Source organism: Saccopteryx bilineata, chromosome 2 (assembly GCF_036850765.1).
Source record: "Saccopteryx bilineata isolate mSacBil1 chromosome 2, mSacBil1_pri_phased_curated, whole genome shotgun sequence".
Lineage (NCBI taxonomy): Eukaryota > Metazoa > Chordata > Mammalia > Chiroptera > Emballonuridae > Saccopteryx > Saccopteryx bilineata.
Genome location: NC_089491.1, coordinates 391,855,437 through 391,868,588, shown reverse-complemented (window position 1 = coordinate 391,868,588; position 13,152 = coordinate 391,855,437).

The following is a 13,152-nucleotide window of genomic DNA, read 5'->3' as shown; positions in this document are numbered from 1 at the left end:
GGAATTATCCATAGGTCTGCAAGCTGGGTGGGGAAGGGTCTACGAAAAAACAGTGGTTTCTGCCTGCACTTCTGTCGGGGAGCAAGCTGCTCCTCCAGTCCTCATCCTGAAGCCAGACAATTCAGTTCCTCCCTAGATGTCCTTGGCTCTATTCACGCTCTTGCCCCGGAGTTGGGGCTCAGAGTCAGCAAGTCTGTCAGTGGGTAAGTCCGTGCACCGTCCCCGTAAGGGGAACACCTGGGACACCAGCAAGCAGCCCTCTCTTCCCCTCAGCCACAGTCCCTGTTGGCTTTCACAGCCAGGAGCGAGAGGATTCCTCTTCCTGACATGGGACCCTGGGCTGGGGAGCTTGGTGTGCGACTGGGACCCCTGGCTACTCTGGAGAACCCCTGAAGCCAAAGTATCTCTTCCAGTTTTTATCTGCCACGTGTGGGTGTGGGACTAGCCTGTCCCGTGTCCCTGCCCTTACTAACAGTCTCCATGTGGCTGTTTCTCCAGTCTCCTAGTTGTAGGACTTCCATTCCGCCAGATTTTAGGTGGTTCTGAATGATGATTGTTCCGTAGTTCCGAAGCTTAGTTGTAATTTTGATGTGGTTGTGGGAGGAGGCGAGTATACATTTACCTATGCTGCCCAAGGAAAGCTTCTGAAAAAGGTTGGGAGAAAGCTTAAAAAAAAAATAAAAATAAAGAGTAGTCTGGGCCCTGGCCAGTTGGCTCAGCGGTAGAGCATCGGCCTGGCGTGCGGAGGACCCGGGTTCGATTCCCGGCCAGGGCACACAGGAGAAGCGCCCATTTGCTTCTCCACCCCCACCCCCTCCTTCCTCTCTGTCTCTCTCTTCCCCTCCTGCAGCTGAGGCTCCATTGGAGCAAAGATGGCCCGGGCTCTGGGGATGGCTCCTTGGCCGCTGCCCCAGGTGCTAGAGTGGCTCTGGTCGTGGCAGAGCGACGCCCCGGAGGGGCAGAGCATCGCCCCTGGTGGGCGTGCCGGGTGGATCCCGGTCGGGCGCATGCGGGAGTCTGTCTGACTGTCACTCCCTGTTTCCAGCTTCAGAAAAATACAAAAAAAAAAAAAAAAAAAAAAAAAAAAAAAGAGTAGTCTGTACATTGAATGCTGCCTTACTTAATGCTCATAAAAAGTAAAGAAACGGCCTGTCAGTGCCTCCTCCTCAAGTTATATTTCTAAGATAAAGATGAAAGTGAGAGCATTCCCAGTGAAAAAAATCTTACAAATGCTGTGACTATGAGAGAACCTGTTACCACTGAGCTTTTATTTTACATCTGACGGTTCATCCCGGAGGGACCACATAAATAGAGCAAAGCCTTCTATCTTGGCTTAACCATAAATAGCATCGGTAATGCACACATTATGCGTGGTATATTATTAATGTACCAAAGTGGGAAGACATTAGACCATCTTCTTTCATATATTATTGACATCAAATGATGCACACTTGCAAAAACAAAACCCCGGAATACAGTAAAAGTATTGTGAAGCCATGGCTTAACTCTCCTTATTCAAAATCATTGTTTTCATAAGACCCCAGTCCTGGAATTTAAGTAAATATATAAATAGAAAGACTTCAGAAACATCAAACTTATGTATACAGTATAGTCATTACTGGAGAAAATATTTATATTGCAATAAGTATGGCAAAGGCTGTAGTGGATAATTTCTTTTTCTTTTTTTTTTTTTTAAGCAAGAGAGAGAGAGGTAGACAGAGAGAGAGACAGACAGACAGGAAGGGAGAGAGATGAGAAGCATCAACTCATAGTGGCAGCACTTTAGTTGTTCATTGATTGCTTCTCATACATGCATTGCCTGGGGGGTTACAGCACAGCAAGTGATCCCTTGCTCAAGCCAGCGGCCTTGGGTGGACTCAGGCCAGCAACCTTGGACTTCAAGCCAGCGACCTTGGACTCAAGCCAGCGACCTTGGGCTTCAAGTTAGCGGCCTTTGGGCTCAAGCCAGCGACCATGGGGTCATGTCTATGATCCCACGCTCAAGCCAACGACTCTGTACTCAAGCTGGTGAGCCTGTGCTCAAGCTGGCGACCTCGGGATTTCGAACCTGGGTCCTCAGCGTCCCAGGCTGACATCTTATCCACTGTGCCACCACCTGGTCATCTCTAATCATCTCTAATCATAGATTTTAGAATGGAAAAGATTGGAAAAAAGAAAGGGCACTTTTTTTTAAAAAAAGGGCTTTTTATTTGACAAGCAATGAGATAGAGGTCTGCAGAGGTTAAGTGATATGCTTAAGTTGTTTATTTTGGGTAGTCAGTAGAGCTGAATGTCCATGGACTTTTTTCTCCAAATAATACCCCTTAGCTACATGCAGACTATAGAGGAGCCATACCAGGGCTGCAATGGCCAGAGGGACCCTTGCAAGAGGGGTCCTTTCAATCGGCAGACTGAATGGAGGGACAGGAAGAATCCGCCTTCCTATTTGGGGGCAGATACTGACCGCAGTACTGTGATGAGGCCACGACATAGGAGTGCTATGAATTCCTGCCACAGGCCTGAGAGTGGCAAGTGGGCGCAAGCGGGCCAGGATTTGCCGTCTTTGTCTCTGCCTGTGGCAATCGGGGAGCCACAGGGTAAGAATGGAATTTCTTGTGAACATCGCAAAGCTGTGACAATGGTTCTGTGCAGCCATGGGTTAGAGGTCACCTCGACTGACTTAGAGAAGCTCTAACGTCAAGATTTTGCCTAATGTGATGTCTTTGTGAGTGTGAATGAATTAACACATTTTGTTTGTTTACTTTGTACTCACAAGACTTTTATTCTCATTGGTCAGTAGTCTCAACCTAGAGCATTTCTTGTTCCCCTAGGGGACAATGGCCAGTATCTGGAGACAGTTTTGGTTGTCACAACTTGGGGAGAGGGTGTCACTGGCATTTAGAGAGGTGGGGTAGGGGATACTGCTAAAGGTCCTGCAGCGCACAGGACAGCCCTAAACAGAGAAGGGTCCCGCCCCAAAGGGCAGAAGTGTTGAGGTTGAGGAATCATTAGAAAGGCAATTTACCATGTGACCACCAGGGGGCAGTCATGACTGCTGTTGTGATGTTAAAAAACTCAAAGGAGTTTTTCCCGGAGCATAGTTGATTGAAACAGTCACTCTCTTCTTGACTCGCACACGCAGGCACGCGCTTTGTAAATCACAAAAGTGACTTTTTTTTTTTTTTGGCAACAGATTCAAATAATATAGAAGTGTATAAAGTAAAAAAAAAAAAAAAGGATTCCTTTTTCCCTCTTCAAGTCCTACCCTTTATAATTACGTTTGATACTATGAATCTGCTCAGATTTTTTCTTATTTACATGTGTATGTGTATATAGGTATATGTGTGTATATGTGCATACACATATATGACTAGTGTACTGAGTCTTTTGTTTTGCAACTCACTTTTAAACATTGACATTATCCTGTAGACATCTTTACAAGTAACTTAAAACTACCTCATGTAAAATAAAATGGATGCATAATGTTCTAATGTGTGGATGTACTATAATTTATTTATATATCTGGATGTACTATAATTTATTTATGTATCTTCTTACTGATGGGCATTTGTGTCCTTTCCAGTTTTTTGTTTGTTTGTTTGTTTTTGGCTGAGACAAGCAATTCTGTGCGGTCATGGTGTTATTTCTGTGGCATAGATTCTTGGGAACATGAGACCTGGGTCAGGGTGTACGTACATTTAGAATCATGGTAAGTTGGCCGTAGCAATTTATAGTCTGAACAGTGCAGGAGAGAACACATTTCTCCACACTCTTGCCTATGTAGGCTACTGCCAATGGTTTTAATTCTTACTTGGCTCTATTTCATTCTTAATGAGGTTGGAGATCTCTTCATCTGTTCATCGGCTCGCAGAGTGGCTCAGAGGGGGCAGTGTGGGGTGTGGGGATTCCAGTCTGGAAGCCAGTGCTGGAAGGTGTAGGGGATAGAGGCGGTGTGTGAGAGACAGCAGAGGCTCTGTCATGGCGGTGGGACTAGGAAGGGTGAAGGTTCCGGAGGTGGAACTTGAAACGTGAACTGGGGATGGAACGGCCATGAGGGATGAGGGCGAGGGGCGTTCCCTGGGTTTCTGGTTTGGGCCTCGGGGCGGGTGCTGGCAGCAGTCTATGGGAAAGAACGGTGTAGAGGGCCGGATGTCTGTGGCGGGACCTGCAGAGGTCCCACTTTCATTTTGGATGTGTCAGGTTTGAAGTGCCCGTGAGAAAGTCGGGTGTTGACATTTAGAAAGTACAGTTTGTCCATAAAGTCATGGTGCACTTTTGACCGGTAACAGGAATGCAACAAAAGATGATAAAAATGTGAAATCTGCACCAAATAAAAGGAGAACTCTCCCAGTTTCATACCTATTCAGTGCAGTTCGATGTGGGCTCACGCACAGATTTTTTAGGGCTCCTTAGGTAGCTATCCCATAGAGCCTCTACAGACTCGTCACTGACTGATGGCTACCAGAACGGGGTTTCTCCACCAAACTGCCGGTTTCCTTCAACTGCTCATCCCACCGAGTAATGTTATTCCTATGTAGCGGCGCTTCGTTATAAATGCACCGATGTTCACATTGCACTTTGGTCATGGATTCGAGTTTAGCGAGCCACAGAACACACTGAACTTTCCTCTGTACCGTCCACATCTCGACTGGCATGACCGTGGGCTGCTCCGCTGTATACACGGTGTTACTACGTCATCATCTGTGCATGCGCACATGCTGCCACATCATCCTACAGAAACTGGGAGGGTTTTCCTTTGATTTGGTGCAGATTTCACATTTCTATCGCCTTTTGTTGCTTTCCTGTGACCGGTCCAAAGTGCACCATGACTTTACAGGCACACTGAGGTTGGGGGGACAGAGTCTGAAAGTCTGGGCCGCAGGCACTCATTTGCGCCCTTTGTCCCGACGGCAGCTGCCATCTTAGGAAAGGAGGAGCTATCTGAGAAAGAGGGAGTAAGTTGGGAAGAGGAGGCTGTCTTGGATCGACCTTCACAGAGCTTCTGGCCTCTAGCAGCCAGGTAGGAAGGGAGGAGCAGGAAAAGCAGGCTGAAAAGTGATGGCCAACCTGACGGGGGGGGAGGGAGGGCGTAGTGGATAAAGCGTCCTCCTGGAACCCTGAGGTCGCCGGTTTGAAACCCTGGTCGAGGCATATACTGGAGTGGGTGCTTCCTGCCCCCCCCCCACCTTTCTCTTCTCTCTCTTTCTCTCTCTCTCTCCCCATCCCCTGCCTCTCTAATGTGGATGCATAAAATTTAAAAGAAAGAAAGAAAGAACAGTGAGCTAAATGCAGTGGTGTGCACAATGAGCTTTGTGACCCAGGTGTCTTGAAAATTTTCATTCCTTCCTGAAATAAGGCCAGTAGCAGCTTGAGGTGCAGCTTGACCTCAAGTTCTTGTGGCAAAAGAGTTCCGGCCAACCTCAGAGTACGGGCTGTCTAAAGTACTGCTTTATCCGTTAGGCTGTTTCAGGGTATTTGCAGAGCAACCCATATACGTTTAAGCCGTAACAAAGCAGACAGAAAATGGATCGAGTCGGTCCCACAGCTCAATGATGCCAGAGGACTAAGGTCCTCTGAGCCTCTCTGCTTTGCCGCCGCTGTGAGGGCATCGCCCTGAGGCTGGTCCCTTCACATCTTAGGGTGGTTGCGAGCAACAATGCTTCTCTATCCTCCTCTGGGGGGAAGGGGCTATTTCCCCAAACCTCTCTCTTAAGAGCCAGGAAAAGCCCCGCGAATTTCTTCTTGACTACCATTGGCCTAGGTTTGCACAGGATCCCCCATTCCCTGGAGCAGTCCCCACCGGCCGCCGGACTGAACCGGCCAGCTCCGGTACAGGCGAGCGGAGCCCACCCCCGGGGCTGGAAGGGCCGGTCCGGCTCCGGTACAGGAGCCCACCCTCGGGGCTGGAAGGGCGCGGCTGTTGGGCGTCACATTTCCCAACCCGTGGAGGACAAAAGAGCAAAGCTGATGTTGGGTGACTCAGTGCCGCTCGCATGTGGGATTCAGGCGAGTCTGGTGAGCGCGTGGGGCGGCCCGCCAGGAGTCTCATGGCGTGAGAAACCCAGACACCTCCTAGGGCAGGACTTGCCAGAATGAGCCGGGCCACGGGTCCCAGTCCCGGGCCGCGTGAGAAAGCAGTCTCCAGTCAGGCCGACTGTGTCACTAGGATCTGCCCTGGTCACCGCCTCTGTGAAATCATGAAGTTTTGGGGAGAAAAAGGCTCCCTGAGTAAAAAGAGAAAGAGCAGTTTGAGCAAAACTGAAGTGTCACGATGTACCAAACACCCTGGCTTTGCAACTCCTTTGACAGGATATGTTACACTTCTCTCCTGGGCAATTTGGGCACCTCTGGAGAAGGAGGAAGGTGCCCGGTGGTGTCCCCCCCCCCCCCCCCGGGGACCTGAAGAGACACTGGGAGCAGGGGTCGTGCGGAGCTGGGACTCTGTCCGTCGTCTGTAAGGGAAGGAGCAAGAAGAGATGAATGGTGACTGTAAATGTGACCCTGCTTAAATAGGCTTTCCCAAATTTTAGAGGGAGGTGGGCTGTCCTTAGTCCGTCCCTCATTTCACAGCTTAAGACAACGCATTTGAAGCATTCTTCAGGTCCTCGAATTCTGGTGTGTTTGGGAATACCGTATTATGAGTGTATGAATCCGCTGGCATTTGTATGATATCCTCACTCTCCTTTTCTCAGAGAACGCCCTGGAAGTTCGTTGGAGCCCAGGCGGCAGCCTCGTCTGGTGGATGAGAGGAAACTGAGGCTCAGAGGAGGCTCCGCCACTCACAACCGTGACAGAGCTCGTAGGTTGTAGGATCAGGACACCAACCCTTTGACACTCTAAGTCCAACTTTTCTTTCTGATGGCCTCTGGAGCCCTCCCATAACAAAACCACTCAAGAGTCCTGTTGAAGAAGCCTTCCTCCTGGAATATTCTTGGCAAGACAGAAACTTATTTCACTCCCGTGGAGGCAATAGCTTCTGTGTTTTCTTCTGACCACTCTCGTGTTTTATTTCGTTCCTGAGTCTCCTGGGCTATCCTCTGGGGGAGGGCTGCCCCTCATCCCAGGAGACCCATGGGCAGATGTCAGGGGTGCAGAAATAAAGAGCGTTCCTCAGCCATCTGGTTTGCAACAAGGCAGTGGTTCAGAATCAAAACCATCTGAGCAAAGCGCCCCACCCCCCCGGGGAGGGAAGTGAAACTAAGACTGGTGGTCAAGGGGCTCCCGAGACACAACACAAGCACCTTCCTGCAGGAAGCGGACTTTGTAAGGCAGAGCAGATTGTTTACGGAGAGAATGACCCATTGTCCACTGAGCCTGGCCACAAACAACCCCTTGAGGGAGGGGCGGGTTGTGGAACTAGAACGACAAATGTTTCTCCTCCCTTTGCTGAGAGATCTAAGGGAGTAGTCCTTATTTGTTATAAAAATATAACAAGTACATAAAAACAAGAGCCGATTCCCAGATTACTGGAAGAGAGTTACAAAACGCAGGGTAGTAATTCCCATTGTACTGCAGCACCTGGGGCTCTGAGGCAGCACCCCGGGTTCCATCGGGGTGGTTCAGAACCCAGCATCTCTGGAAAAGTTACTTTGTTGCAGGAACAAAGGAGGCGACTCTCAGAGGAGAGAGAAGCTCAGACATTCTTAGCCCACAGACAACATGGCCCACTAGGCATCACAGCACAGGAGTTCCTGGGAAGTTAGCTCTTCTGTGTTTTGTATACCGTATTTCCCCATGAATAAGACACACGTTAATTTTAGGGCCTGAAATTTGAAAAAAAAAAGCATTACATAAAGTTATTGAACTCAAGTTTTATTCATCATAAAGTTCATGCAACTCCTCATCACTGTCAAAACTCCCATCCATTAGCTTGTCCTCGTCTGTGTCTGGTGACAAATCACCGTCGTCACAGATTGCCTCGTCCTCAGTTCCATCCATGGCATTTGAAACGCCACCACCGCTGTATAAGACGCACCAAGGATTTAGACCCCAAATTTTTTGAAAAAGGATGTGTCTTATGCATGGGGACATATGGTACCTTTACAGCTTGAGCTGGCACGAGACAAGTGCCTGATTTCTTTGACTACTCTGTCTGCAGACCTACGAGACTTTTGCATCTCCAGGAGGGAGGGCAGGGGGCACGAGAGGAGGTTCAAACCGTTTGTCCTTGACTGGTCGCATATCCCGTTGTTCAACTGCGTTGCAAGTTACTTCAGGGAGCTGATAAAGGCGCTGCCCAGCTGGGGTGTGTGACTTTTCAAACGAAGAACCCAGTCAGCCCTCCGAGTCCCTCCTCCCTCGACCTCACCCTGATAAGCCTGAGTTCCCTCATCTACTAAAGTAGGAGCAGGGATAGCAACCTCTCTGGGTGGTGGTGAGGTTCACCCGTGTGATCTGTGTCAAGCCTTCATCTTGACACGGATGCTGGTATTATCGACACGGCACGCCAGCACAGGGCTGGACCGGGTCTGGGCTGCTTCGAATCTCCTATCTGTGCTGCCCCCACCTGCTCATGGTCCAGTCTCGCCAGCCTCGACTTGAGCGGATGAAAGAAGGTTCCGGAGCTTTTGGCAGCGTCATCCTCCTGCAGAGACCCTGTTTCTTGTCTTCTCCGGTGTGGCGCTCCTGCTGTGCAGACTCACACGGGCTCCTGTGAGGACCAGGGGCCCATCTCTGCTCGCCTCATCTCTTGATAAGTCTTTGTCTACCTTGGAGCTGTCCTGCGTGTTTTCTGGAAAACACATGGGTTTTGGTCATTTTTAAGCCACACTTTGACCAGAATTAGTTCTTTCAGCCATTCGCATATGCGCATGCACACACACTCACGGGTGGTGGGCAAGGGTGTGGCTTATTTCCTTCTGCGTACAATCATCTTTTGTCACAACAGTGACCCGTGCAACTCGCTCCTCTGTGTGGCTCTGCCCCACAGAGGTCAGGCACCCGCTCAGTCAGTGTGCTGAGTGCCCGGCGCCTGTTACCATCTCTACTCCACCATCCCTACCCCACCATCTCTTTTGTGTTTTTGCTGTCTCATGCTAGTACTTGCTGAGTTTGAGTTTCCTTATCTGTAAATGTTGGGAAGGACGAGGGTGGAGGGGATGGTTTTTCTAAGGTTCCTCCGACTCTCAAGATGTATAACCTCTCAGAAAATCTACAGGGTCCTTCACCCTGGCCCCATACATGACCCGCCTGCCCCCTGACTGCTCCCTGCCCGTGAGCCCGCCCTGCCTGGCCACTACCCTTGTGAGCTGCTAAGTCGCGGCCGTCTCAGCACGCCAGCGGTGGCCGCTCCTCGGCTGGCCTCGGTTCACCTCAGGTAATGTTATAAAGGCAGGTAGGGCTCTATGGAATGTGTGGTATCCCAGCAAACAGCCAGACTGGAGGCGCCCACTGTGGCCGGGGCAACTGTCTGACTTCCAGTTTAACTGGCAGTACCAAAGTTGGCTCGGGGCCTCGGGGGTGAGCCAACCCATCTTCTGTCCCCAGGGCGAGAGATAATATTGTTACATTTTTTTTATATTGTTACATATTTTAAGAGATTTATTTCGCCTGACCAGGCACTAGTGCAGTGTATAGAGCATCAGGCTGGGACGCGGAGGACCCAGATTTTAAACCCCGAGGTTGCTGGATTGAGCATGGCCTCACCAGCTTGAGTGCGGGGTCGCTGGCTTGAGCAAGGGGTCACTTGGTCTGCTGTAGCCTCCTGGCCATGGCACATATGAGAAAGCCATCAATGAACAACTAAGGAGCCACAATGAAGAATTGATGCTTCTCATCTCTCTCCGTTCCTGTTTGTCTGTCCCTCTCTTTGACTCCCTCTCTGTCTCTGTCAAAAAGAAAAAAAAGAGATTTATTTCATTTGTTACAGGTAGGTTACTTTGCCATTTTTGACCTAATGCATGAGAATAACGAGGTTCATCTGTGCAATTACTTTGGGTTTTGTTATCACTGTAGCTGTCAGAGTTGCTATGGAGAGTCAACACATCGGTGATTGTGCGTACTGTGTGCCACATAGAAAGGTCAGGCCTTCGGGTCTGGAATTCATTGACTATAGTTGCAGAGTGAGGTCAAACTCCAGGGCATAGAAGGCGGGCCGGCCCCTCCCACAGGTTCTGGGCAGTCCTGCAGCTAATTCTGGCGGCCTGGGTGGTTACAGAGTAGAGGTGATCAAGGGTGCACCATGGTCACACCTATCGGCAAACAGAAGGACGCCCGGGAACACCTCAGGACTAGAGCTCTGTGGCTTACGCAGGAAATGACCCTGGCGCACATTCTTAGAGGGTGTCCATAGCTAAAGGCACCGGGATTCCGGCCAGTGCTCTGCCCCCCCCCCCCCAGCAGAAGTCCGTCAGGTGCTGTGGTAGGTGCTGGACAGCTGGACCCTATTGGAGTTTGTCGTCTAGTCTTCTGAGCAACACACGTGCCCCAGTCTTTATGAAGAGAGAAGATGGGGAAGGTCGCTCCTTTCCGAGGGCCCCAGTCCCTACCCCAAAGAGGCAGGCGTGGGGGTGTACGGTACAACCCCCGGGTTCTGAGAGTGGGAGCAGTGATCCTTCGAGCCTGTCACCTCTCTTTTCTCTCCATCAATTCATTCTCTTGTTTTGCTAGCAAAGATCAATGAACAGATACTCTCCGAGAAACGCAGGGCTGGGCACCAATTTGCTGATCGCAACCCCACGCCTGAAAACCCACTGGGCCCATGTCCCCAGGGGAACCAGGAGAATTCTGGGTTAGTTCCTGGGAAGAGGGATGCAAGTACCAGAAAAAGGCCAATGTGCATTTGGAAGACTAAGATGTCACTCCGCCAGATAACTCCACCCCCTCCCGCACTATTTTCGCCGTAGTTTCATGAAGGATCAGACTCAGCTCCGGAAAAGGGGGAAGGGCACATCGCGATCAGGTGCGATCCCTTAACATCGATCAAACGAAGCCTTGTGACTAGTTCATTATGCTGTTCTCATTTCGGTCAGTCGAATGGCCGGATTATTCTGAGGTTCCACAGGCTGACGGGCAGACAGACGTCTCCCACGTTTGTGAATCACAGGACTGCCCGGCTCAGCAGAGGCACCGATCAAAAAAATCCGGAGAGAGCGTTGAAGGGACGAACCGAAAGCCGTTTGCTCAGGACGAAAGCTGGAGTGGCTTCTTGAGCCAGAAGCAGCCGGACGGTGTCTGTGGGTTAGGAAAGCCTTTCCTGAGCTCTTCCGTTCATCAAGGGAAGGGTCTGACACGCACTAGCGGTTTCCCAGCCAGCCAGCCTATTTAGGCCGCCAACACCCTCATTTTCTGGACAAGGGCACGGAGGTTAAGAGAGGAAAAATGACTTTATCAGACCGGCCTGGGATTAAAAATGCAGACTTTCTGTTTTCCACTTGGCTGTGGAATGTCAGCTGTCCCCCGTCCCCCCCCCCCCCCCAGGGCTGAACACCACCATGAGCTGCCCTGCAGGATTAGAGGTAAAGGAGGTGTGGCCGGCGACAGTTCAGGAGAGCAGGAAGGGGAGGGGGTGAGGCCAGCAGGTAAAGAACAGGAGGGACCCCAAGCTGGATGATGTCCTGATGTCCCCTCGTGGGCACTTGAGGCTGTGGAACGGGTCAGGCAGGCAACCACCATCCTTAGAAAGATCAAAGGCTCTGTTCAGTTGCCAGCACCCGGTGGTTATTCTGAGAGTGCAGCAGCCCTGTCCCGTTAAATCTGGAGAAAGCTGAAGGCCTGCCAGCAGACGCCAGCTGCTGTCCCTCCTGGTTTGGAGATTTAAAGGACCATGAAATGAAATACAGAGAGAAGACTCCTCTGGGGGGGTCTTCAACAGTGGAAGTGAGTGGGCCCTCACCCAATATGACGGCTGTCCCTATAAGAAAGGGAGAACAGGACACAGACACACACAGAGGGATGACCATGTGAAGACCCAGAGAGAAGGTGGCCGTCTGCCGGCCAAGAAGAGAGGCCTCAGCGGAATCCTGTCGACACCTTACCCTGGAACCTCCAGCCTCCATAGCTGTGAGGAAATAAGTTCCCATTGATTAAACTGTGGAGTGTGGATGTAAGTTAAAGCCATTTAAACACAGAACTGGGGAAACCTTGCATATCCGACTCCTCCAACCTTTGGAATGTTTGAACTGGGAAGAGTCATCTTTGGACTGGGCCGAACCAACACTGTGCTTTAAACAACTGTCAGGAAGCTGAGAACAGCAGGCATCCCAGCCACCGGACTGAAAATGAAAGACCTTCTTTAGAATGAGTGTCACCACGTATAGCGAAAGAATGACTTGGCTTGTTTGCACCTTCAGAAATTCCTTTCTTTATTCATGTAATTATTTTCCTTTCTTTTCCGCATAAAAATCCCTTACTCTCCCCTTCCCGATCAAAAACAAAAAACTATTTGGGTTTGAAAGCGTTCAGAACAGGCTTCCCCAAGATGTGCCACTGTGGCATGTGGATGATTTGGAGCTGAAGGTAGTCAAGATCCTGCCGTCTCGTGAGAAACTTCTACCTTTTCCTTTGAGAATTTAGATCTGGGTTCTTGCCATTATAGAAAAGTTATTGCCCAGAGATAAATTTTTATGAGCTATCTATCGGGCAGGGCACACATCTAATGACTGAACATACGTTCTTCTTGTCCTTCTCCTGTGAATGGCCTCCCTCCCCTTGGAAGCCCCAAGGTGCCCTTACCTCATCCTTAGCTTGGATGCCATACACACACACACACGATTTTCCCCTTCTGTCTCTGGCCCTTTCATGTATGTGGGGTTTCTGACTCTCCTACATATGCAGGGTTCCCATACGTATGTGTGTCATTAAATTTGCTTATTTTCTCTTATTAATCTAGCTCCTGTCTATGTGAATAGTAGCCCACCTGGGAGAACCTAGAAGGATGGAAGAAATTTTCTTCCTTCTCCACAGGTTTCTTCCTGAATCAGTGTTCCCTGAATAGCTTTTCTTTACTTTTTTTTTTTTAATACTAAGTGTGAAGTGGGGAGGCAGAGAGGTAGACTCCCACATGCACCCTGACCAGAATCCACTTGGCAAACCCCCTAAAGGGTGATGCTCTGTTTATCTGGGACCGCTGTTCTGTTGCTCAGCAACCTAGCTATTTTATAGTGCCTGTGGTGACGCCTTGGAGCCATCCTCAGCGCCTGGAGCCAACTTGCT